Raw genomic sequence first — 25,732 nt, 5'->3', positions numbered from 1 at the left:
CTCTGTTCTGTTCCCTGCCACAATTAATATAGTGAGTTTGGTCTCCTCCTGGCCTGGCAGGAGACCAAACTCAGGAAGTGTTTCTCTGCACTGAGCTTGATTGACAGCTGCACAATGCCTCACTGAAACATGTATAGAGCCTCACTGAAAGCTGCACAGAGCCTCACTGAAAGATGGATAGTGCTTTGCTGAAAGATGTACAGAGCTTGAGGTCTTCTATTCATCATAGCACTGTAATGATTTGAGAGCGGAAGTGGTCCCCCAGCAGGCTTCAGTGATGTCATGCCTGCTGGGAAACGCCCACTTTCTCCTGTTGCTAGATAGCACTTTGAGCAAGAAGAAAGGTATGGTACAGAGCTTTTTATAGCACTGATTTTTTTTTTAAGGGTGGGAGGAGTGTTAGGAGTAGTTACGGAACATAGCCTGAGTTAGTTTAAAAAAGTTTATTTGGTGACAGGCACTTTTTAAGATTACACACCTACTGCACAAAGTATACTATAAAACTTCTATAAGCATGAAACCTAAAAGGACAAACTGTGACACTGCCATTCCTATGTGGTCACTTTACTTAAATGCATCCCCCCCCCCCCCTCTAAAACCTATGGTCTGGTCTATAATGTCCAGCAGCCTACACATAAAACATTTTAGACACTTTAAGGGTCTATTCACATGAACACAGGTTCAAATATGCAGCTTCAACTCCTGCACATCAGATATGTACAGGATACTGTACATGTAAATTGACCCTAAATGGGTGTTCCGATATCAGAAAATTGGATTTAAAAAAAGACTATCACTGCAAGATATATAACTTACTAATGAAGTGTCATCACAAATTGCACTGGCTTCAGCTTGCTTTCGCATGATTCACTTCTAATAGGAAGTTGTATAGCTCTTTCATTATCAGTGTGGTGTTGTCTCCAGCTCCACAGCTCCTAACTCTCTCCAAAAACAATGGATCATCATCTGCTGTCTCAAGAGGTGTGGCTGGATCTTTTCACTAAGCTCCAGCTCCACCCCCTGAGTGAGGTCACCACTTCTTCTAACCAGTCCCTACAGCCTACATCCCCATCTCCCGGTCATATACACATATACACATCTACATATATATCATTATTGAGACATTTAGGGGAAAATAAGATGTGTGTACAGCATACTGCCTTGTGCTGAATTATGGCACAGGCAAAGGAGCAGGTGGGGAATGAGTGCAGCAGGTGCTGCACCCTCACTGATTGTTTGATAGTCTGCTGTGAAATGAAATGTTCTGAAACAGCTCTAGAAGGCGAACAGACAGGTCCGTTTATCTGTATTTTGAATTTTCTGCTTTGGGTTCTGTTCAGACATTAGGTTTGTGTCTGAACAGTTTCTGTGTTAATTCTCCTTGGGATGGGAAAAGTTAATCTTCTTGACTTCAGCACTGGGAGTGGATATAACACCACTTCAGCTGATCCCATGGCTGGTGATTAGACCTGTATTCTGGCCATGTTGGCTTGATGTTCACTATGTCTGTCTGTTCGCATACAGTACACTGAGTTTTAACCATAGTTATCTGTCCGGTTTGATATATGGATTTTAGCCTGCTTTGTTTTAGTACATTTGTCGTGTTTTTGTATTTTTGTATATTCGTTCTGCATTTGCTTTGTGTTGTCTTAGTCTGTATTCACACTGTGCATTTCATTTTGTTAGTCCTGTTTTGACCTTTGATCCTGCAACTTTGAGGATAGAATCCTGTTCTGAGCCTTGGGCTAATCTGTTTATCTAGGAGTGAGCTAGTCTTGTGTCTGTACCCATGTTTACTTGTATTTAGGATTTTTGTTTCCTCCTAAGCGAGTATCCTGATCACTTGGTGGACAGTGCCCACTGGCTAGGAGCCTATTTGGCTTTGGTATTGATGTTCCTCAATGCTTGGAGTGGGGTGTCTAGTGTGTTCCTTGCTCTGAGTCCAGTGTGAACAGTGCTCTTGTTACCCTGACCCAATTAGTGTTCTGACATTCAGTTAACCTGTTCATCCCCTGCATCTCCTGGTTTTGTCTGCTGTTAACTTATCCCCATATCTAGTTTTGTTCATATTATCATATCTGCCATTAATCTTGATTCCGGTTTCTGACATGTATGTTAATATGCTACATCCTGCCTTGTTCGTATTTATATATCTGTTTGTTGGTTTCTTTATGTTCCTGACTTATTTCCTGACATGTACAGTTGGTTTGTCTTGTTTGACTTCTACGCCAATGCACTTTAGTGCAAGGAAGGGACTGGCTCCAAGTTGTCAAACTGTCATTTAGGGCAGATGGGCGAGTAGGCAGGGAGAGTGGTTTATAGGGACAGCCTTTAGGGCTCACTTCTCCCTGCCCCCCCCCCCCCCCCATTCCCCCCATTCATGAAAGTAGGAGGACTTTGATGAAGAGCTGAGAGAAAGCAATGCATTCTAACAATTGTAGTTCTAAGCAACTAATCAACCCAGTACAGGACTAAGACCCCCAAAACATGTTTTTGTTAACTTAGAATACCCCTTAAAGGGCTACGCCGCTGCTCAGCATTTAGAACAAACTTTTTATAGTTTGTTCCAAACACTGAGCAGTGGAGTACCCCTTTAATCCCTTAGCCCCTTGGGGACCGAGCCCATTTTTACCCTAAGGACCAGAGCATTTTTTGCAATTCTGACCACTGTCACTTTAAGCATTAATATCTCTGGGATGCTTGTACTTATGAATTTGATTCAGAGATTGCTTTTTCATGACATATTCTACTTTATGTTAGTGGTAAATTTTGGTCGATACTTGCATCATTTCTTGGCGAAAAATTAAAAAATTTCATGAAAAATTTTGCATTTTCATAAATTTGAAGCTCTGTGCTTGTAAGGAAAATAAACATACCAAATAAATTATATATTGATTCACATATACAATATGTCTACTTTATGTTGGCATCATAAAGTTGACATGTTTTTACTTTTTGAAGAGATCAGAGGGCTTCAAAGTTCAGCAGCAATTTTCCAATTTTTCAAGTCAATTTCAAAATCTGAATTTTTCAGGGACCAGTTCAGTTTTGAAGTGAGTTTGAGGGTCTTTACGTTAGAAATACCCCATAATGGACCCTATTATAAAAACTGAACCCCTCAACGTATTCAAAATGACATTCAGAAAGTTTGTTAACCCTTTAGGTGTTTCACAGGAATAGCAGCATAGTGGAGGCGAAAATTCAAAATCTTCATTTTTTACACTAACATGTTCTTGTAGACCCATATTTTTTTATTTTTACAAGGGGTAGAAGGAGAAAAAGCCCCCCAAAATATGTAAACCAATTTTTCTCGAGTAAGGAAATACCTCATATGTGTATGTAATGTGCTTTGTGGGTGCACTAGAGGGCTCAAGAGAAGGAGCAACAATGGGATTTCGGAGAGCAAATTTTGCTGAAATGGTTTTTAGGGGGCATGTCGCATTTAGGAAGTCCCTATGGTGGCAGAACAGCGAAAAACACCCCACATGGTATACTATTTGGGAAACTACACCCCTCAAGGAATGCAACAAGTGGTACAGTGAGCCTTAACACCCCACAGATGTTTGACGACTTTGCGTTGAAGTTGGACGTGAAAATGACTTTTTTTTTCTTTTTTACTAAAATGCTGATGTTACCCCAAATTTTTCATTTTCACAAGGGGTATAAGGTGAAAATGTCTCCCAAAATTTGAAAACCCATTTCTCTCAAGTAAGGAAATACCTCATATGTGGATGTAAAGTGATCTGCAGGTGCACTAGAGGGCTCAGAAGGGAGGGAGCGATATTGGCCTTATGGAAAGCGAATTTTGCTGAAATGGATTTTGGGGGTATGTCTCATTTAGGAAGCCCCATGGTGCCAGAACAGCGAAAAATACCCCACATGGCACACTATTTGGGAAGCTACACCCCTCAAGGAACGTAACAAGGGGTGCAGTGAGCATTTACATCCCACTAGCGTTTGACAGATCTTTGTAACAGTGGGCTGTGCAAATGAAAAATAAAATTTTTCATGTTCACGGACCACTGTTTCAAAAATCTGTCATTCACTGTCTGTGGGGTGTTAAGGCTCACTATACCCCTTGTTACGTTCCGTGAGGAGTGTAGTTTCCAAAATGGGGTCACATGTGGGTATTCATTTTTTTTTTGTTTATGTCAGAACCGCTGTAACCAGCAGCCACCCCTTTGCAACTCACCAGATTAGGCCTCAAATGTACATAGTGCGCTCTCACTCCTGAGCCCTGTTGTGCGCCCGCAGAACATTTTACGCCCACATATGGGGTATTTCCGTACTTGGGAGAAATTGTGTTACAAATTTTGTGGGTCTTTATTTCCTTTTACCTCTTATGAAAATTAAACGTATGGGGCAACACCAGCATGTTATTGTTAAAAATTAAAAAATTTTTACACAAACATGCTGGTGTAGACCCCAACTTTACCTTTTCTTAAGGGGTAAAAGCCCCACAAAATTTGTAGCGCAATTTCTCTCGAGTACGGAGATACCCCATATGTGGCCCTAAACTGTTGCCTTGAAATAAGAGGGCTCTGAAGTGAGAGAGTGCCATGCGCATTTGAGGCCTAAATTAGGGATTTTTATAGGGGATGTACCCGGTTGCAAGCGTTTTACTTGCCTCCTCCACCAAAAATCCTGTACATCAGTTTTCCCCAAACAGGATGCCTCCAGCTGTTGCAAAACTCACCACATGCCTGGACAGCCAATGGCTGTCTAGCAATTCTGGGAGATGTCATTTTGCAACAGCTGGAGGCTCCGTTTTTTGTACGAGACGTTTTTAACTTTTCTTGGGGAGGGGGGGAGGAGCGACAGTGTAAGGGTGTAGTGTATATGTAGTGTTTTACTCTTTATTTAGGGTTAGTGTATTGTAGTGTTTTTAGGGTACATTCACACGTGTCGGGGTTTACAGTGAATTTCCCACTGCAGCGGAAAATTTGTTGCATCTCAAACTTGAAGCGGGAAACTTGCTGTAAACCCCCGCCTATGTACCCTGTATATTCACATGAGAGGGGGAGGGGGTAGCGGGGGTATGCAAAACTACAATTCCCAGCATGCACTGACAGACCGTGAATGCTGGGAAGGAGTTGCAGTTATTTTGAGTTCTAAGCAACTAATCAACCCAGTACAGGACTAAGACCCCCAAAACATGTTTTTGTTAACTTAGAATACCCCTTAAAGGGCTACGCCGCTGCTCAGCATTTAGAACAAACTTTTTACAGTTTGTTCCAAACACTGAGCAGTGGAGTACCCCTTTAATCCCTTAGCCCCTTGGGGACCGAGCCCATTTTTACCCTAAGGACCAGAGCATTTTTTGCAATTCTGACCACTGTCACTTTAAGCATTAATATCTCTGGGATGCTTGTACTTATGAATTTGATTCAGAGATTGCTTTTTCATGACATATTCTACTTTATGTTAGTGGTAAATTTTGGTCGATACTTGCATCATTTCTTGGCGAAAAATTAAAAAATTTCATGAAAAATTTTGCATTTTCATAAATTTGAAGCTCTGTGCTTGTAAGGAAAATAAACATACCAAATAAATTATATATTGATTCACATATACAATATGTCTACTTTATGTTGGCATCATAAAGTTGACATGTTTTTACTTTTTGAAGAGATCAGAGGGCTTCAAAGTTCAGCAGCAATTTTCCAATTTTTCAAGTCAATTTCAAAATCTGAATTTTTCAGGGACCAGTTCAGTTTTGAAGTGAGTTTGAGGGTCTTTACGTTAGAAATACCCCATAATGGACCCTATTATAAAAACTGAACCCCTCAACGTATTCAAAATGACATTCAGAAAGTTTGTTAACCCTTTAGGTGTTTCACAGGAATAGCAGCATAGTGGAGGCGAAAATTCAAAATCTTCATTTTTTACACTAACATGTTCTTGTAGACCCATATTTTTTTATTTTTACAAGGGGTAGAAGGAGAAAAAGCCCCCCAAAATATGTAAACCAATTTTTCTCGAGTAAGGAAATACCTCATATGTGTATGTAATGTGCTTTGTGGGTGCACTAGAGGGCTCAAGAGAAGGAGCAACAATGGGATTTCGGAGAGCAAATTTTGCTGAAATGGTTTTTGGGGGGCATGTCGCATTTAGGAAGTCCCTATGGTGGCAGAACAGCGAAAAACACCCCACATGGTATACTATTTGGGAAACTACACCCCTCAAGGAATGCAACAAGTGGTACAGTGAGCCTTAACACCCCACAGATGTTTGACGACTTTGCGTTGAAGTTGGACGTGAAAATGACTTTTTTTTTTCTTTTTTACTAAAATGCTGATGTTACCCCAAATTTTTCATTTTCACAAGGGGTATAAGGTGAAAATGTCTCCCAAAATTTGAAACCCCATTTCTCTCAAGTAAGGAAATACCTCATATGTGGATGTAAAGTGATCTGCAGGTGCACTAGAGGGCTCAGAAGGGAGGGAGCGATATTGGCCTTATGGAAAGCGAATTTTGCTGAAATGGATTTTGGGGGTATGTCTCATTTAGGAAGCCCCATGGTGCCAGAACAGCGAAAAATACCCCACATGGCACACTATTTGGGAAGCTACACCCCTCAAGGAACGTAACAAGGGGTGCAGTGAGCATTTACATCCCACTAGCGTTTGACAGATCTTTGTAACAGTGGGCTGTGCAAATGAAAAATAAAATTTTTCATGTTCACGGACCACTGTTTCAAAAATCTGTCATTCACTGTCTGTGGGGTGTTAAGGCTCACTATACCCCTTGTTACGTTCCGTGAGGAGTGTAGTTTCCAAAATGGGGTCACATGTGGGTATTCATTTTTTTTTTGTTTATGTCAGAACCGCTGTAACCAGCAGCCACCCCTTTGCAACTCACCAGATTAGGCCTCAAATGTACATAGTGCGCTCTCACTCCTGAGCCCTGTTGTGCGCCCGCAGAACATTTTACGCCCACATATGGGGTATTTCCGTACTTGGGAGAAATTGTGTTACAAATTTTGTGGGTCTTTATTTCCTTTTACCTCTTATGAAAATTAAACGTATGGGGCAACACCAGCATGTTATTGTTAAAAATTAAAATTTTTTACACAAACATGCTGGTGTAGACCCCAACTTTACCTTTTCTTAAGGGGTAAAAGCCCCACAAAATTTGTAGCGCAATTTCTCTCGAGTACGGAGATACCCCATATGTGGCCCTAAACTGTTGCCTTGAAATAAGAGGGCTCTGAAGTGAGAGAGTGCCATGCGCATTTGAGGCCTAAATTAGGGATTTTTATAGGGGATGTACCCGGTTGCAAGCGTTTTACTTGCCTCCTCCACCAAAAATCCTGTACATCAGTTTTCCCCAAACAGGATGCCTCCAGCTGTTGCAAAACTCACCACATGCCTGGACAGCCAATGGCTGTCTAGCAATTCTGGGAGATGTCATTTTGCAACAGCTGGAGGCTCCGTTTTTTGTACGAGACGTTTTTAACTTTTCTTGGGGAGGGGGGGAGGAGCGACAGTGTAAGGGTGTAGTGTATATGTAGTGTTTTACTCTTTATTTAGGGTTAGTGTATTGTAGTGTTTTTAGGGTACATTCACACGTGTCGGGGTTTACAGTGAATTTCCCACTGCAGCGGAAAATTTGTTGCATCTCAAACTTGAAGCGGGAAACTTGCTGTAAACCCCCGCCTATGTACCCTGTATATTCACATGAGAGGGGGAGGGGGTAGCGGGGGTATGCAAAACTACAACTCCCAGCATGCACTGACAGACCGTGAATGCTGGGAGGGAGTTGCAGTTATTTTGAGGCACACTGGTTGGGATTAGGAAACACTAAGTTTGGTAACAGACTACCGCAGTGTTTCCGCACCACTGTCTGTTTCCTAACTCAGTGTTTCCAAACCCATGTGCCTCCAGCTGTTACAAAACTACAACTTCCAGCATGCATAGTCTGTCAGTGCATGCTGGGAGTTATAGTTTTGCAACAGCATGAGGAACACGGGTTAGGAAACACTGAGTTAGGAAGCATACAATGTTTCCCAACCAGTGTGCCTCCAGTTGTTGCATTACTACAAATTCCAGCATGCCCAGACAGCTGAAGGGCATGTTGGGAATTGTAGTTATGCAACAACTAAAGGAGAACAATTTGGAGACCACTGTGTAGTGGTCTCCAAACTGTAGCCCTCCAGATGTTGCAAGACTTCAACTCCAAGCATGCCCAGACAGCCCAGGCATGCTGGGAGTTGTAGTTTGGCAACATTTGAAGGGCCATATGTTTCCGAACTACAACTCCCAGCATGCCTGGACAGTCTCAGAAGGCTTTGAATTGACATCTGGAGCGCTACAGTTTAGACACCACTGTATAGTGGTCTCCAAACAGTGCCCTTCCAGATGTTGCAAAACTACAACTCCCAGCATGCTGAGACTGTCAAAGCATGCTGGGAGCTGTAGTTCTGCAACATCTGAAGGGCCAGATGTTACAGAACTACAACTCCCAGCATGCCTGGACTGTCTGGGCATGCTGAGAGTTGTAGTTTTGTAACATATGGAAGTTCAGTGGTCTCCAAACTGTGGTCCTCCAGATGTTGCAAAACTACAACTCCCAGCATGCCCAGACAGCCAAAGGCTGTCTGGGCATGCTGGGAATTGTAGTTTTGAAACTCCTAAATACAGCAGTGAAGATCACTTTACGGCAATCTTCACTGTTGCATCTGGGAAACCGCCTCCGCTGCCTCCATTTGCCTGCGCCTCCTGTCAGCCGTCGGTCCATGGTCCCAGCGTGAAGCCAGGTAACCAGCGCCGGCAGTCCACAAGCATACAGGTTCGCCCTTGGTCCTTAACAGGTTAAATAAAGATTTTCTCATACTTCTACATATTATATAAGGCTCTGTTCAACTGATGCAGATGCTTTGGAGATTTCCTGCAGCATTTCTGCACCAAAAGGAAAATAAATCTATGGAGGAGAATTATCAAAACCTGTGCAGAGGAAGAAAGTTTATTCTACATAACGAGTGGTGACACATAATAGAGGTTCATATCATGTGTCCCACTATGTCTGGATGTCTGCTGGCACAGCTGTAAATGTGTAAAAAGCTTTTATAAGTCATGCAGTATATAAATGAGGCTCAAGTTGTTAGTTAGGCAAACGGAATGCTGAAGTAGTCATGGCACCCTGGGCTTTAATCACGCCTACTTAGGCTTGATTCACATCTATCCAGATATGATTGACAACCCAACTTTAAGCAATTACATCAGGCAATGACTGAGCTGATCAATCATACCTAGATAGTTGGTATTTGAGCCTGTATAGGTGTGATTACAGTCCGAGGAGCCATATCTACTTCAGCAGCCGCACGTCCAACTGACTGCTTGAGCCTCATTTATTATATATAGTGTTGAGCGGCATAGGCCATATTCGAATTTGCGATATTTTGCGAATATATGGACGAATATTCGTCATATATTCACAAAATTTGCATATTCGCAATATTTGCGGCCTTTTTTTACTATGAGCCATAAAATTTGCATGCGCATTCACCATAAAATTTGCATGTGCAATATTGCGTGATAAAAGAGCTAAAAGAAGGGAGGGATCAATATGCGCAAAAATTTGCATATGCGAATATTCACGCCCAACACTAATTACATACTGTGTGTGACAATTATAAAAATTGTTTTCTCTATATTTAAGGGGTAGGATCACATGTAGCTCATCCGCAAAGCATTTGACACTGCAGATGCGCTGATGACTGTCCCTAGAGTGAGCCTCCTGCTGTGCCCGTGTGTCCTGCATTGTCTGCTCATAGCAGCAATCCATGGCTACGAGCAGACACAAGGATTTGCGAGTTGTGTGCGCATGCGCAGTTTGCTCACAGACATCGCGGCCGCTCTCTGCCTAGCTTAGATAGCAGGGGGAGCGACCGCGATGACTGTGAGTAAACTGTGCATGCGCATGCAACTCAAAGATCCCTGTGTGTCTGCTGGTAATGACAGGTTTCTGCTACGAGCAGGCAACTCAGGAAACATGGGCGCAGCAGGAGGCTCAGTTTAGGGACAGTCATCTGGGCATCCACAATGTCAAATATGCTGTGGATGTGCTACAAGTGACCCTACCCAAAAGATGTACCAGCAGACATCCAGGTATGGTATAGTTACATAGTTTACAAGGTTGAAAAAAGACCAGAGTCCATCAAGCTCAACCTATATCCCTATTGAGTCCCTTCTGAGTTGATCCAGAGGAAGGCAAAAAAGAAAAAACTCATACTAGAGGTAAAGATTCCTTCCAGATTCCAAATATGGAATAAATATAGAATAAATCCCTGGATCAACCTTCTGCTCCTATAAATCTAGTATCCATAACCTGTAATGTTATTACTCTCCAGAAATGCATCCAGACCCTTTTGAACTCTCTTACAGAGTTCACCATGATCACCTCCTCCGGGAGAGAATTCCAGTCTCGCTGCTCTTACAGTAAAGAACCCCCGTCTGTGCTGGTGTAAAACCCTTCTTTCCTCTAAACAAAGAGCATGCCCCCTTGTTATAGATACAGTTATGGTGGCCCAATACGGGATGGTGTGTCCCCATACTTCTCCTGCCCTGTCAGGCAGGGTCTCTCCATGTCCCCAGGGCCCCCTTTATGTGTTATCCCCTATGTACATAAGTTGTATAATAAAATGTACAGTTTCTTTAATAGCTCTTACCATGTGATTGTTACCCAGGAGGCACTAGTGATCAGGTGACCTCCCCCCCTCCCGCCAAGTGACCTATGGGCTCCTTGCATAGCACCCCTATAAAACCAGGGGTGAAGCTACAATCTCTCTCTTAGTTCATTGCTATTCCTGCCGAGGTCCAATGCAGTCGTCTCAGAGTGTGTCCAGAGCATTGGAGGCCACAAGCCTAAAGTCTGTAGTCAAAAGCTCAATGTCATCTTCGTGTCAATTGTCAAGTCAGTCAAGTCAAGTCTTCTATATAGTCACCGTGGCCTGCACTAAAGTGTCTCTACATACTGCAAGTCCCAGCAAGTCTGCAAGGTCCCCCTGTGTCACTGGTCACCTCCTTGGGATATTGGCTGTACTGCATAGATAGTATCACCTGTCTACCCTCAGTAAAGCTACCGTTGTCTGTAACTTGGCATTGGTGTCTTCATTGCCCCCGTGGCTAGCCCACGATCCCATGGTATTACCTTCGGGTGGTTGAGGCTAATATCACACCAAGAAGGGGTTAATAACATCTGCCCCTAGGGTTATAACAGCTACCCTGCATTTGCACACCACTGACACCACACAGTTCTGGGTATAAATAGATCATGGGAGAGATCTCTGTACTGTCCTCTGATATATTTATACATAGTTATTAGGTCGCCCCTAAGCCTTCTTTTTTCTAAACTAAATAACCCTAATTCTGATAATCTTTCTGGGTACTGTAGTCCTCCCATTCCCCTGTATTACCCTGGTTGCCCGTCTTTGAACCCTCTCCAGCTCCACTATATCTTTCTTGTACACTGGTGCCCAGTATTGTACACAGTACATGTGATATTAACCTCTATTATGTGTCACCACTTGTTACACAGGCTAAAAGGTTCATCTAAAGTTGATGTCAATTCTACATATACGCAGCCTTTTGGATTTCGTATTTGATTATTTTTCCCCGCATGCTCTACACACAGCATGAAAAAATTGCCACTAAAAATGCTGACATGTCATGTCATGTCATGGAATCTGACATACTACCCTTTCCTAAACGCTGCAGAAATGAATTTAAAAACTGTTGTATTAATGTAATTATGTCACTTGTAAAAAATGCCATTGTGGGACTTGACATAATGCATGCGATTTGATAAGAAATATAGACAGTGAACGTGCAGAGCCAAGTTCTTCCTTCCCAATTCATTGGGATTTGTTGACTGTAGTTTTACATAGGACTACGAGTAGACTTACTGCAATATTTAAAGTTACTATAATACTATGTAGCTCTGCTACATCTGTCACTGCACAAGCTCTGCCAGTATTCAGTATGTTCATTGTACATACCTGAGGTTTGCAGTGACAGGTGGTGAAGAAAGATCCAGCCAGATATTGCTTATCTTTGTGGTTCACCAGGCTGGTTACAGTCACTTGGGTAACAGACAAAGATGGTTTACAGGTCTGCACATCCCCACATGGAAGGAACCTGAAAATAAGACATAAATATAAAAAATGATTATTGTGCACCGTGTTATCCAGCAATGAGCTCTGTGCACCCGCCCTGATCACTGCAGAGCTGCTCTGCCTGCACTCACACTAGAGATGCTCACACACCATGCACTCTCTGTCAGTGTCACAGCCGATAAGCTCCACACACCAAGAAAGCTACATCCTGCACTACGTCAAGAAACAGGCAGGGAAATAACCAATCCCATCTTCTGAGCTCACATCCCCAGCTGTCATTATACTCGCCCAGCCAAGAAATAATATAAAAGTGCAAATACCTGATCTGCTTCCTCAAGGAGTGATGATTCACAGAAGTGACAAGAAAAGCAGGTAGTTGCAAGATACGTTTTATAGTAGAACAGATACATACAGCATACATTAAGATAACAATCACCTGTAATCCCAGAGACTTTCTAAGTCAAATTATTACAAATCCCATTCAACCATTTCCTGGACTTAAAGGTAAAGTTTCTGGTGAAGCTGGAGAGTGGCCAATATTGTCATTATTACAATCTCTAAAAGGTTAGAATAGCATACAGGGCAGAATGTATCTCCCAATAGCGTACACTTACGGGGGGTGAAGTGGCCGCTACTAAGATGTGGTGAGCCGGCTGTCCTGTGGGCTGCTGATCTCCTCGGACATGCCTGCTGCTCCTGTGTTGGGCCCACTGTGAAAATGTTTATTATGTTTAATAAGTTCCAGCACTTGATGCTATTTACTGTATTCACTGGGTATTATGTTATTTATGTACTGTGCCTTTAAGATGGGAAGATGCATTGTTAACCAGATCAATGGAAACCCCTAAATTCTCAGGAACATAGGGGGAGATTAATCAAAACCTGTCCAGAGGAGAAGTTGCTGAGTTGCCCATAGCAACAGATCAGATCGCTTCTTTCATTTTGAAAAGGCCTCAGAAAAATGAAAGAAGGGATCTGATTGGTTGCTATGGGCAACTCAGCAACTTTTTCTCTGGACAGGTTTTGATAAATCTCCCTCTCATAGTGTAGGGAGGGAGGAGTTGCCCCATTCTAGTCCTAGTCTTGCTCCAGGCCAGTGTGCTGAGCGACAGTCTGGAAAGGAGGTGGAGTGTTAAGAATCCCAAGGGACGCCCAAGGAAATATCTTCTCAAGTCAGCCCGCCATTTTGCAAGTAGTGGGTCAAGCCCAGGCGGGGATAGAACCCTAGTCAGCGTGAGATATCTCTCAGTCTCAAATCTAAAGTTTATGGGGGAGATTTATCAAAACTTCTGCAGGGGAAAAGTTGCCCAGTTGCCCATGGCAACCAATCATATTTCTTTCATTTTTATCAAGGCCTCTGCAAAATGAAAAAGCTATCTGATTGGTTGCTATGGGCAACTGGGCAACTTTTCCTCTGCGCAATATATCAATCAAGTGGGTGAAAAGCACCATAAGTCCCAGCAAGGCAACAGGGCTCCCATGGGTTACACTGCATACCTTCTACTCTTCTCTGTGTGTGTGTGTATAATGCCATCTGCACCTGCTCAGTAACAGGCAGTTATCTGTAACCCGACATCGGAGTGTTTCTTACCCCCGTATCTGGCCCAGGAGAAGCTGTCTCCACCCTAGACCGTGTATAGACTAACAGTGCCTTGGCATCACAAAGTGGTAAATAAGGTATTTCTAGCACCCCAGTGTCACCACAGAGATGTCCCCTATTGGTAAAAAAAAAAAAAAAAGCCTCAAAAATCTTTCTAAATGACCGAATACTGTACTCACTCCAGGTTGTAATTACATATAAACACTATAAAAAGCGATATTATAAAGAAATAATGTTGCACTGTAATAAGGCTTTTTTTTAAAAAACTCAACAATGTAACCAATTAGGAAAAGTAATGATTTATTGCAGTCCAGTATTTAACAACAAACACAGTCATTGTACTGTAATACTGTAACAACAGGGGATCAGAGTGAGGAGGGAAGGAGAAAATAATGTGACACTGGGTAAGAAAGGTGGGATGATGTGTATAGAGGGTAATAAACGGGAAATTAAATGGCACAAAGGGTAATAAAGGAGGGATGATTCGGCACAGGGGAAATAAAGTGGCATGGGGGATCAGATGGGAGGGCGAATGACAGCGGTCTTCTGCTTCTGTAAGGGGCTGCTGCAAGGGGGTGCAGTGGGGGCTAGCGCCCCCTGGCAGCCCGGGCCCCTTACTAGAGTATTGGCTGTACCCACCTGATAGGGCCCTGTGTACAAGGTAAGGCAGGCACATAACCCTGGTTGCCTGCTATTGGTAGTGTGTTGCTCGGCACAGGTGTGTCCGCATGTGTTATTGGGATTGTCCGCTATTCGGAGGGTGCAAATACATTAAGTCTTATGAGACTAAGCTGGACAATCCAAAACTGTCCGCTATTGAGTAGAATAGGGTTGCACAAAAATGCGTCCAAAAACTGAAAATTCTGAGCAAATAGTCACAAAAAATGGTGCAAATTCTAGATAAATGTACCCAAAAAGTCAATTGGACAAAATCCACTAACAGATGCAAAAACCTTATGAATCGCCCCCCCCCCCCCCCCCCCACCAACCATGCTCCCTGCAGGGCCTAGTGATAGAAGTGAGGCCGCTAAAGACCATGGTGCCATCAAGAGCCCGGATAAGAGATCAGTGCGGGATCTAAGAGGGAAGTAAATGTTAGCTTGTTCTTTTAATGCATTTGGGGCTTATAAAAAAAATAAACTAATAGAAACCTACATAACCCGATTTGAGATTTAAATGTGTGTATGAGGGAGTCCATCTAAGTGGGTGTGTCTGTGGGGGTACTGCACTGGAAAACATTTTTCTTTTAAATCAACTGGTGCCAGAAAGATATACAGATTTGTAAATTACTTCTATTAAGCACTTAAGGACACAGGGCGTACAGGAATGCCCCCGTTCCTGAGTCTATAAGGACTCAGGGGGTATACCTGTACAACGTCCTGAGTCCCGCTGACGGGGTTTAAACCATTTTCACGAGCAGAGAACGGGTTAAACTCAGTGGCTCCCGGTCGCTACGTGTAGCCAGGACTAGAGATGAGCGAACTTTAGAAAAATTAGATTCAGCCGATATACCGTATTTTTCTAAAAAAAAAAAAATTTGGGTCGAATATTTTTGCGGTGAATCCCTATAAAAAACAGCTATTTCTGGCCTACTGAGAGCCTCAATAGGGGGTGTAGAGCACTTTGCCTTGTCGTAACAAGCATAGGGAGTGTGCTGTGTTACTGAAATAATAGTGTTGTTCAGTATGACAGGCATATTACAGGCATTGCTATTGGAATCACTGCTGCAGAGTGTCGATGTGGCAGCAGGGAGACCCTATGGTGTCAAAATTGAAGAGAATAAAGAGATTTTTTTATGTAATTTTTATTTTATTTTATTTGAATTTATTTTAATTTTTTGAGTACCCATTCTGGTGAGCATCGAGCTGGCGGTCCCCTACCAGGCGAGGTACCACCTGTTCCAGCCCCTGCCTCTCAGCACCCCCTGACTATGAAAGTGTGAATGTTTCAATTAATCAGTTATTGTTCATTGTTATCGCTCCAAGCTGTTTCATTGGATTCTTGTGATAATTCCACAGGTAATATGACGTTGAAGACCATAGGGCCTCAGTCTTGAAAAGATTACATCTATTTCTTTAAATTTTTATTTAAGATTTATATTAGATTCCCAAGTTTACTTTGAACTAATACTGTATGACCACAAAACCCAATCTAACAAGGAGTCATATGGTGACACAATGACAGAGCCTAGAGGTGGCAGTAGCATGAGGAGACGTAATCTGTCAGAATGACACAGCCTGGAATTGGCGGCAGCAAGAGAAGACCATATAGTGGCAGAATGACCCAGTCTGGAGGTGGCAACAGCCTGACAAGAACATAGAGCCTCACAATAGAGAAGATTAAAGATATTTTTTAACATTTAAATTGAAGATTTATGGTAGCTAGTGCAACCATAAAATATTTTTAGGTAATGTCCCAGGCCCTGCAGCATCAGTAAACCATATAGTGGCTGAATGGCACAGCCTGGAGCTGACGGCAGCATGAGTAGACAATAGGGCTTCACAATCCCTAAGATTAAAAGATGAATTTTAAAATTTAAATTGAAGATTTTTCATAGCTAGTGCTACCATAAAATATTTTTAGGCAATCTACAAGGCCCTGCTGCATCAGTAAACCATATAGTGGCTGAATGGCACAGCCTTGAGCTGGCAGCAGCATGAGTAGACAATAGGGCTTCACAATCCCTAAGATTAAAAGATGAATTTCAAAATTTAAATCAAAGATTAATGGTAGCTAGTGTTACCATAAAATATTTTTAGATAATGGTCCAGGCCTGGAGGTGGCTGAAGCATGGCAAAACCATATAGTGGCTGAATGCCACACCCTGGAGGTGGCTGAAGCATGAAGAGACCATAAAATGGCTGAATGCCACACCCTAGAGGTGGATGAAGCATGAGGAGACCATATAGTGGCTGAATGGTAAAGCCTGGAATTGGCTGAAGCATGAGGAAACCATATAGTGGCTGAATGCCACAGCCTGGAGGGGGCTGAAGCATGGGGAGACCATATAGTGGCTGAAATACACTGCCTGGAATTGGCTGAAGCTTGAGGAGACTGCATAGTGGCTGAATAACACAGCTTGGAGGTGGCTTGGGCATGTGGAGACCATATAGTGGCTGAATGGGCACAGCCTGGAATTGTCTGAAGCATGAGGAGACCATATAGTGACTGAATGCCACAGCTTGGAGGTGGCTGAAGCATGAGGAGACCATATAGTGGCTGATTGCCAAAGCCTCGAGGTGGCTGAAGCATGAAGAGACCATATAGTGGCTGAATGGCACCGCCTGGAGTTGGCTGAAGCATGAGGAGACCATATAGTGGCTGAATGCCACAGCCTGGAATTGGCTGAAGCATGAGGAGACCATGTAGTGGCTGAATGCCAGAGCCTAGAGTTGGCTGAAGCATAAGGAGACCATATGGTGGCTGAATGCCACAGCCTGGAATTGGCTGAATCATGAGGAGACCACATGGTGGCTGAATAACACAGCCTGGAGGTGGCTGAAGCATGAGGAGACCATATAGTGGCTGAATGCCACAGCCTGGAGGTTCCTGAAGCATGACGGGACCATATAGTGGCTGTATGGCAAAGCCTGGAAATGGCTGAAGCATGAGGAGACCATAAAGTGGCTGAATGGCACAGCCTGGAGTTGCCTGTAGTATGAGGAGAAAATATAGTGGCTGAATGGCACAGCCTGGAGGCAGCAGCATGAGGAGTCCTGAAAGTGACCCGGTGACAGAGTGGTGCGGTGGGTGGCAATACCAATATCTGGTGACGAAGGTGGGTGAAAAAAGGTCTGATGTGGAGGAATGTTTGTAACTGGGGAGCAGTGCCTTAAATCTGTTTGGCACTATCCATATTTGTGAAGTGTTGGTGTGGCACCATGGTCAATCTAGTCTACTCTAATCTAGGCATTCGTGGGTGGAAATCCTGGCTGATCCATGCCTGATTCATCTTTACAAAGGTCATTGTTTCTACATAAACACCCGCTCTGATGGCACACTTCTGGCCGGGCAGGACAGCTTTTCAAAGGCAAACTCTGCTAGAGTCTACCACAAATCAAGTTTGGCTGCTCAGAAGTACAGCGCATCTTCAAGGTTTGTTGGCATGGTCAAGGTATGCCTCCACCTGCTGGTTCAGGTCCTGCTCCAGGTCTATCTGCTGCTGATGAGTTGCTTCACTATGCAGATAAAGAAAGGTATTCATCAGCTACTTTAGACTCAGGCTGCTGCTGATGGAGCTGGTACTACTCCTGCCACCCCTCCCCAGAAGCCATAGCAGTGGAAGGTTAGCACAGAGGACCCCCGAGTCAGACCTGTGAGAGGATGGTCGATGGCACCAATGGGCATGGGCCAACTGACTACATAGGATATCTCTGTAGTAGGTCACTTTGTCCTCCCTGTCATTCGATGTAAAAAAGGTCCCATTTTGTGGCGGTAATGAGCGTCCAATAAGATGGAGAGCCAGAAGTCATCCCGATGCCAAATGGTGACAATTCGGCGGTCACTACTCAAGCAAGTGAGCATGTATCATGCCATTTGTGCAAGTAACTCGGAAGGACTCCCTGCCTCCATCTCCCCTGCATACTGCCACAGTGTGTCTGGGTCCTCTGTCTTGCCTTCCTCATAACCCTCTAGCTCCTCTGGCTCCTCCTGCTCCTCCTCTCCCATCAGATGACTAGAAAAACCACCTATTTGGCGAAACCTAAACTGTGCTCAACTGTGCCACTCCCCCTCCTCCAGTTCAGCCCCCACAGGGCTCATGTGGCCCTGAGATGTAGGCGCCACGTCTCCATTGCCCTGACCAGCCATCATTTCCAACACGTGTTGTAGGAAATTAAGCAGTAGAATGACATTGTTCATCACGTAATCCTGGCGACTTACTAATAATGTGGCTTCCTTAAAGGGCCTGAGAAAACGGCAGTTTTCACGTATGAGCTGCCACTGGTTCACATTGAAGTTACACAGGGGAGTACCCCTATCTGCTTAGATCAAAAAGAAATCGATGATGGCTTTTCTCTGTTCGTATAGGCTGTCCAACATATGGAGGGTGGAATACATACCAACGTGTGGCAACGTCACAAATCAGACCATGTTGGGGGATACCGTTCTGACGCTGCAGTTCAAGGAGGGTATGCTTTGCAGTGGACGAGTGGCTGAAGTGCATGCAAAGTTTCCTTCCCATTGTTTGGATGTCTTGCAAATGGGGGGAACACTTCAGGAACCGCTTGACAACCGCTTGACAACACGTGTGCCATGCAGGGCACATGGCTCAGCCTTCCCTGTTGCAGTGCAGAAAAGTTGTTCTTCTTGTTGTCAGTCACCATGGTTCCCGTTTCCAGGTTTCGTGGATTATGTCATGCTCTGATTTCTTCATGAATTACTTTTAGCAGTTCCTCCCCTGTGTGACTCCGTTCGCCAAGGAAAACCATGTGAAGAACAGTGTGAAACCGCCATGCTCTGCACACATGGTTTGCTGAAGGGGCACTGAGACTTTTCTGGACAGTGGAGGCTGAGGGCACAGTGGAGGATCATAAGGCGGAGTCACACACTGTCACAGGACCAACGGCCTGAGAGCGTGGAGGAGGAAGCGGCGTGACCTGTCCAAGTGGGGGTTGAGGCTGTGCAGGAACCACAATTACCCAGTGAGCCATAAAGGATGTGTATTGTCCCTAATCATAGTTACAGGGTACATTCACATGGGCGGGTTTACAGCAAGTTTTCTGCTACAAGTTTGATATGCCGCAGCTCAAACTCCCAGCGAGAAACTCACTGTAAACCCGCCCGTATGGATGTAAAAAAAAATGTTTACACTAACATGCTGGTGTTGCCCCATACTTCACAAGCGGTAAAAGGAAAAAAAAGACCCCCAAAATTTGTAACGCAATTTCTCCTGAATACGGAAATACCCCATATGTGAGGGTAAAATTCTCTGTGGATGGACAACAAGGCTCAGGAGTGTGAGCACACTATGTACATTTGAGGTCTAAATTGGTGATTTGCACAGGGGTGGCTGATTTTACAGCGGTTCTGACATAAACGCAAAACAATAAATACCCACATGTGACCAGATTTTAGAAACTACACCCTTTACAGAATGTAACAAGGGGTATAGTGAGTCTTCACACCCCACAGGTGTTTGACAAATTTTCGTTAAAGTTAGATGTGAAAATGAAGAAAAATGCTGGTGCTACCCTACATTTTTCATTTTCACAAGGGAGAATAGGAAAAGAGCCCCTACCTAATTTTGTAGCCCCATATGTGGATGTAAAGTGCTCTGCGGGTACACTACAATGCTCAGAAGAGAAGGAGCGCCATTGGGCTTTTGGAGAGAGAATGTGTCCGAAATGGAAGGCCATGTGTGTTTACAAACCCATAGTGCCAGAACCAATGGACCCCCCCCACATTTGAGCCCATTTTGGAAACTACACCCCTCACGTAATGTAATAAGGGGTGCACTGAGCATTTACACCCCACAGGTGTCTGACAGATTTTTGGAACAGTGGTCCGTGAAAATGAAACATTTTTCATTTGCACAGCCCATTGTTCCAAAGATCTGTCAAACGCCAGTGGGGTGTAAATGTTCACTGCAACCATTATTAAATTCTGTGAGGGGTGTAGTTTCCAAAATGGGGTCACATGTGGGGGGTCCACTGTCCTGGTACCACGGGGGGGCTTTGTAAACGTACATGGCCCCTGACTTCTATTCCAACCACATTCTCTCACCAAAAGCTCAATGGCGCTCCTTCTCTTCTGAGCATTGTAGTTCGCCCACAGAGCACTTTACATCCACATATAGGGTATTTCCATACTCAGAAGAAATTGGGTTACAAATTTTGGGAGGCTTTTCTCCAATTACCCCTTGTGAAAAGGAAAAATTTGGGGTAACACCAGCATTTTAGTGAAAAAAATCAAATTTTTTGTTTTTAGTGGACATTTGTCAAACACCAGTGTTATTTTAAAGCTCACTGTACCCCTTGAGGGTTGTAGTTTCCAAAATAGTATGCCAGGTGTTTTTTTCTTGCTGTTCTGGCACCATAAGGGCTTCCTAAATGCGACATGCCCCCAAAAACCATTTCAGCAAAATTTGCTTTCCAAAAGCCAAATGTGACTTCTTCTATTCTGAGCACTGTAGTGCACCCAAAGTGCACTTGACGTCCACACATGGGGTATTTCCATATTCAGAAGAGATTAGGTTACAAATTGTGGGGGGCATTTTCTCCTATAACCCCTTGTAAAAATGTAAAATTTGGGGGATAGCCAGCATTTTAGTGGAAAAAAAAAAATCATTTACACATCCGACTTTAACGAAAAGTCGTCAAACACTTGTGGGGTGTTAAGGCTCACTTAACCCCTTGTTACGTTCATTGAAGGGTGTAGTTTCCAAAATAGTATGCCATGTTTTTTTTTTTTTTTTTGTTTGTTTTTTGCTGTTCCGGCACCATAGGGGCTTCCTAAATGTGACATGCCCCCCAAAAACCATTTCAGAAAAACGTACTCTCCAAAATCCCATTGTCGCTCCTTCCCTTCTGAGCCTTGTAGTGCACCCACAGAGCACTTGACATCCACATTTGAGGTATTTCCTTACTTGAGAGAAATTGGGTTACAAATTTTGTGGGGCTTTTTCTCCTTTTACCCCTTTTCAAAATCTGGGTCTACAAGAACATGGGAGTGTAAAAAATGAAGATTTTGATTTTTCTCCTTTGCTGCTATTCCTATGAAACACCTAAAGGGTTAACACACTTTCTGAATGTCATTTTGAATAATTTTGGGGTTGCAGTTTTTATAATGGGGTCATTTATGGGGTATTTCATATATGAAGACCCCTCAAATCCACTTCAAAACTTAACTGGTCTGAAAAATTCAGATTTTGTAAATTTTTGTGAAAAATTGAAAATTGCTGCTGAATTTTGAAGCCCTCTGATGCCTTCCAAAAGTAAAAACATGTAAACTTTATGATGCAAATATAAAGTAGACATATTGTATATGTGAATCAATATTTAATTTATTTGGAATATCAATTTTCCTTACAAGCAGAGAGTTTCAAAGTTTGGGATTTTGGGATTGTTCACCAAGAAAGAATGCAAGTAACGAAGAAAATTTACCACTGTGTTAAAGTAGAATAAGTAACAAAAAAACTATCTCAGAATCTGAATAATCGGTAAAAGCATCCCAGAGTTATTAATGCATAAAGTGACAGTGGTCAGAATTGCAAAAAAGGGCTCAGTCCTCAAGGTGAAAAAGGGCTCAGTCCTTAACTCCTTGGGGACGAAGGGCGTATGCATACGCCCTCGCGTCCCATCACTTAAGGACGGAGGGCGTATCCATACGCCCTCGGCATTTCCGATCACTGCCGCTCGCCGGGCGGTGATCGGACCGGGATGCCTGCTGATATCTATCAGCAGGCATCCCGTGGCAATGCTTAGGGGGGTCCTGAGATCCCCCCATATCGGCGATCGCAGCAAATCGCAGGTCAATTCAGACCTGCGATTTGCCGCGATCCGGGCAAATTGGGTCACTGGTGACCCGATCTCCCGGAAAATAAGCGTGATCGGAGCTGTCAGAGACAGCTCCGATCAGCCTAAAGCAAAGGAGCGAGGTGGCAATGTTGCCACCTCCTCCTATTCCCTGCCATTGGTCGGTCAGGCTGACCACCAATGGCAGGAGAGGGGCGGGGGGTTACAGTTAATTTCCCCCCGCTCTGCGCACCGATCGAAGTCGGTACAGAGTGGGGGGAACACGGGCGGCGAGTGGGGGGACATGGCCCGGCTTACCCGGACCGGCATCGTCGGAGGCGTCGGCATCCCGGAGCAGCAGCGGCAGGCGGAAGAGCGACGGCCGGAAAGTGCGGCGGAGAAGGCTGCAGTGAAGATCGCGATAAGTGATCTTCACTGTGGCCTTCTAAAAGCAGCAAAACTACAACTCCCAGCATGCCCACACAGCCAAAGGCTGTCTGGGCATGCTGGGAGTTGTAGTTTTGCAACATCTGGAGCGTCACAGTTTGGAGACCACTGTGTAGTGGTCTCTAAACTGTGGTCCTCCAGATGTTGCAAAACTACAACTCCCAGCATGCACTGACTGTCTGGGCATGCTGGGAGTTGTAGTTTTGCAACATCTAAAGTGGCACAGTTTGGAGACCACTATATGGTGGTCTCCAAACTGTAGCCCTCCAGATGTTGCAAAACTACAACTCCCAGCATGGCCAGACAGTCAGGGATGCTGGGCGTGTAGTTCTGCAATATCTGGCCCTTCAGATGTTGCAGAACTACAACTCCCAGCATGCCTGGATAGTCTGGGCATGCTTGGAGTTGTAGTTTTGCAACATCTGGAGGGCTACAGTTTGGAGACCACTGTTCTTCCCCAGTTGTTGCATAACTACAACTCCTAGCATGCCCAGACTGTCCAGGCATGCTGGGAGTTGTAGTTCGGCAACATCTGAAGGACCAGATATTGCAGAACTACACGCCCAGCATCCCTGACTGTATGGGCATGCTGGGAATTGTAGTTTTGCAACAGCTGTAGGCACACTGGTTGGGAAACACTGAGCTAGAGTCTGTTTCCTAACTCAGTGATTCCAACCCGTGTGCCTCCAGCTGTTGCAAAACTACAACTCCCAGAGTGCACTGACAGACCGTACATGCTGGGAGTTGTAGTCTTGCAACAGCTGGAGGCACATGGGTTGGAATCACTGAGCTAGGTCTGTTTTCTAACTCAGTGGTTCCCCACCCGTGTGCCTACAGCTGTTGTAAAACTACAACTCCCAGCATGTACGGTCTGTCAGTGCATTCTGGGAGAAGTCATTTTGCCACAGCTGAAGGTTTGGGGCGCCCCCCACCCCCCATGTACAGGGTACATTCACACGGGCGGGTTTACAGTGGGTTTCCTTCAAGGAAACTTACTGTGAACCCCTGCCTGTGTGAATGTACCCTAAAAACACTACACTACACTAACAAATAATAAAAAGTAAAACACTACACATACTCCCCCTTACACGTCGCCCCCCCCCCCCCAATAAAAATGAAAAACGTCTCATACAGCAGTGTTTACTAAACGGCGCCTCCAGCTGTGGCAAAACCACAACTCCCAGTGTTGCCGGACAGCCATAGACTGTCCTGGCAGGCTGGGAGTCTTGCAGCAGCTGGAGGCACCCTGTGGGAGACACTGCTGTAGGGTTTTGGTGGAGACAAGCCCCATCCTTGTAACCGGGTCCACCCCTACTGCAAATTCCTTATTCAGGCCTCAAATGCGCATGGAGCTCTCTCACTTCAGAGCCCTGTCGTATTTCAAGGCAACAGTTTAGGGCCACATATGGGGTATCTCCGTACTCGGGAGAAATTGCGTTACAAATTTTGGGGGGATTTTTCTCCAATTACCCTTTGTAGAAATGGTAAATTTGGGGGAAAAAACTGCACTTTAGTGAAAACATTTTTTTTTCATTTACACATCCGAATTTAACGAAAAGTCGTCAAACACCTGTAGGGTGTTAAGGCTCACCGGACCCCTTGTTACGTGCCTTGAGGGGTGTAGTTTCCAAAATAGTATGCCATGTGTTTTGTTTTTTTTGCTGTTCTGGCACCATAGGGGCTTCCTAAATGTGACATGCCCCCCCATAAAAACCATTTCAGCAAAACTCACTCTCCAAAATCCCATTGTCGCTCCTTCCCTTCTGAGCCCTCTACTGCGCCCGCCGAACACTTGACATACACATATGAGGTATTTCCTTACTCGAGAGAAATTGGGTTGCAAATTTTGGGGGGCTTTTTCTCCTTTTACCCCTTGTAAAATTTCAAAAACTGGGTCTACAAGAACATGCGAGTGTAAAAAATTAAGATTTTGAATTTTCTCCTTCACTTTGCTGCTATTCCTGTGAAACACCTAAAGGGTTAACAAACTTACTGAATATCATTTTGAATACTTTGAGGGGTGCAGTTTTTATAATGGGGTAATTTATGGGGTATTTCTAATATGAAGACCCTTCAAATCCATTTCAAATTTGAACTGGCCCCTAAAAAATTCAGATTTTGAAAATTTTGTGAAAAATTTGAAAATTGCTTCTGAACTTTGAAGCCCTCTGATGTCTTCTAAAAGTAGAAACTCATCAATTTTATGATGCAAACATAAAGAAGACATATCGTATATGTGAATCAAAATATTATTTATTTAGAATGTTTATTTTCCTTACAAGCAGAGAGCTTCAAAGTTAGAAAAAGGCAAAATTTACAATTTTTTCATCAAATTTTGGAATTTTTCACCAAGAAATTATGCAAGTATCGACAAAAATTTACCTCGAACATAAAGTAGAATATGTCACGAAAAAAAAATCTTGGAATCAGAATGAAAAGTAAAAGCATCCCAGAGTTATTAATGCTTAATGTGACAGTGGTCAGAATTGCTAAAAATGCTCCCGTCCTTAGGGTTATAATGGGCTCCGTCCCAAAGGAGTTAAGGGGTTAAATGTGCACTGTCAGATGTAAAAAAAAAAAGGATATGTTGTAAATCTTTGCAAAAGAATAGTTTTTATAATATACTTCTTTAAAAAAATTCACATTTTATGGAAGAAAACTTCCTCCGAAAATCCAACCACTAGGGGTCCCCATACCTCCTGGGACACTGATAAGTCCCACAGCAGTATGAGTGTGTCCAGTGGTCATGGACACGAGATGGCTGATTGACAAGGCTGCAGGAGGAACACAGTCTGCAGCAACACTGCTGTAACACAGAGTTTTACCAATCATGTGCCTCCAGCTATTGCAAAACTACAACTCCAAGCATGCCTGGACAGTCAAAGGATGTCTCGGCATGCTGGGAGTTGTAGTTTTGAAAAAGCTGTAGGCACACAGCTAAAGGCAACACTGCTGCAAAAAGAGTTATCCAAACAGTGTACCTCCAACTATTCCAAAACAATTCCCAGCATTACAGGACTGGCAAAGGATGATACATGGAGCATATAGAAAATGCATGCATAAACAACCACTGTACTTTTAGCACTAAACCTTTGCACTAATTCAGGAAGATGTAGG

General features: G+C 43.8%; 1 protein-coding gene across 8 annotated transcripts in view; it reads right to left on the bottom strand.

Moving 5' to 3' along the window:
- The window catches only part of LOC130358794 (glycoprotein-N-acetylgalactosamine 3-beta-galactosyltransferase 1-like), a 103,038-nt gene that overhangs the window by 33,018 nt on the left and 44,288 nt on the right, over window positions 1-25,732 (bottom strand). For 2 of the 8 annotated variants that reach the window (XM_056562596.1, XM_056562600.1), the window contains exon 2: window positions 11,999-12,137. The gene's annotated coding sequence lies outside the window, so the exon portion shown is untranslated. The other 6 variants (XM_056562594.1, XM_056562595.1, XM_056562592.1 and 3 more) reach the window with 6 other exon arrangements.

Source organism: Hyla sarda, chromosome 2, assembly GCF_029499605.1.
Source record: "Hyla sarda isolate aHylSar1 chromosome 2, aHylSar1.hap1, whole genome shotgun sequence".
Taxonomy (NCBI): Eukaryota; Metazoa; Chordata; class Amphibia; order Anura; family Hylidae; genus Hyla; species Hyla sarda.
The sequence above is the reverse complement of the archived record's forward strand: the minus strand, read 5'-3'. Positions and strand labels throughout refer to the sequence as shown.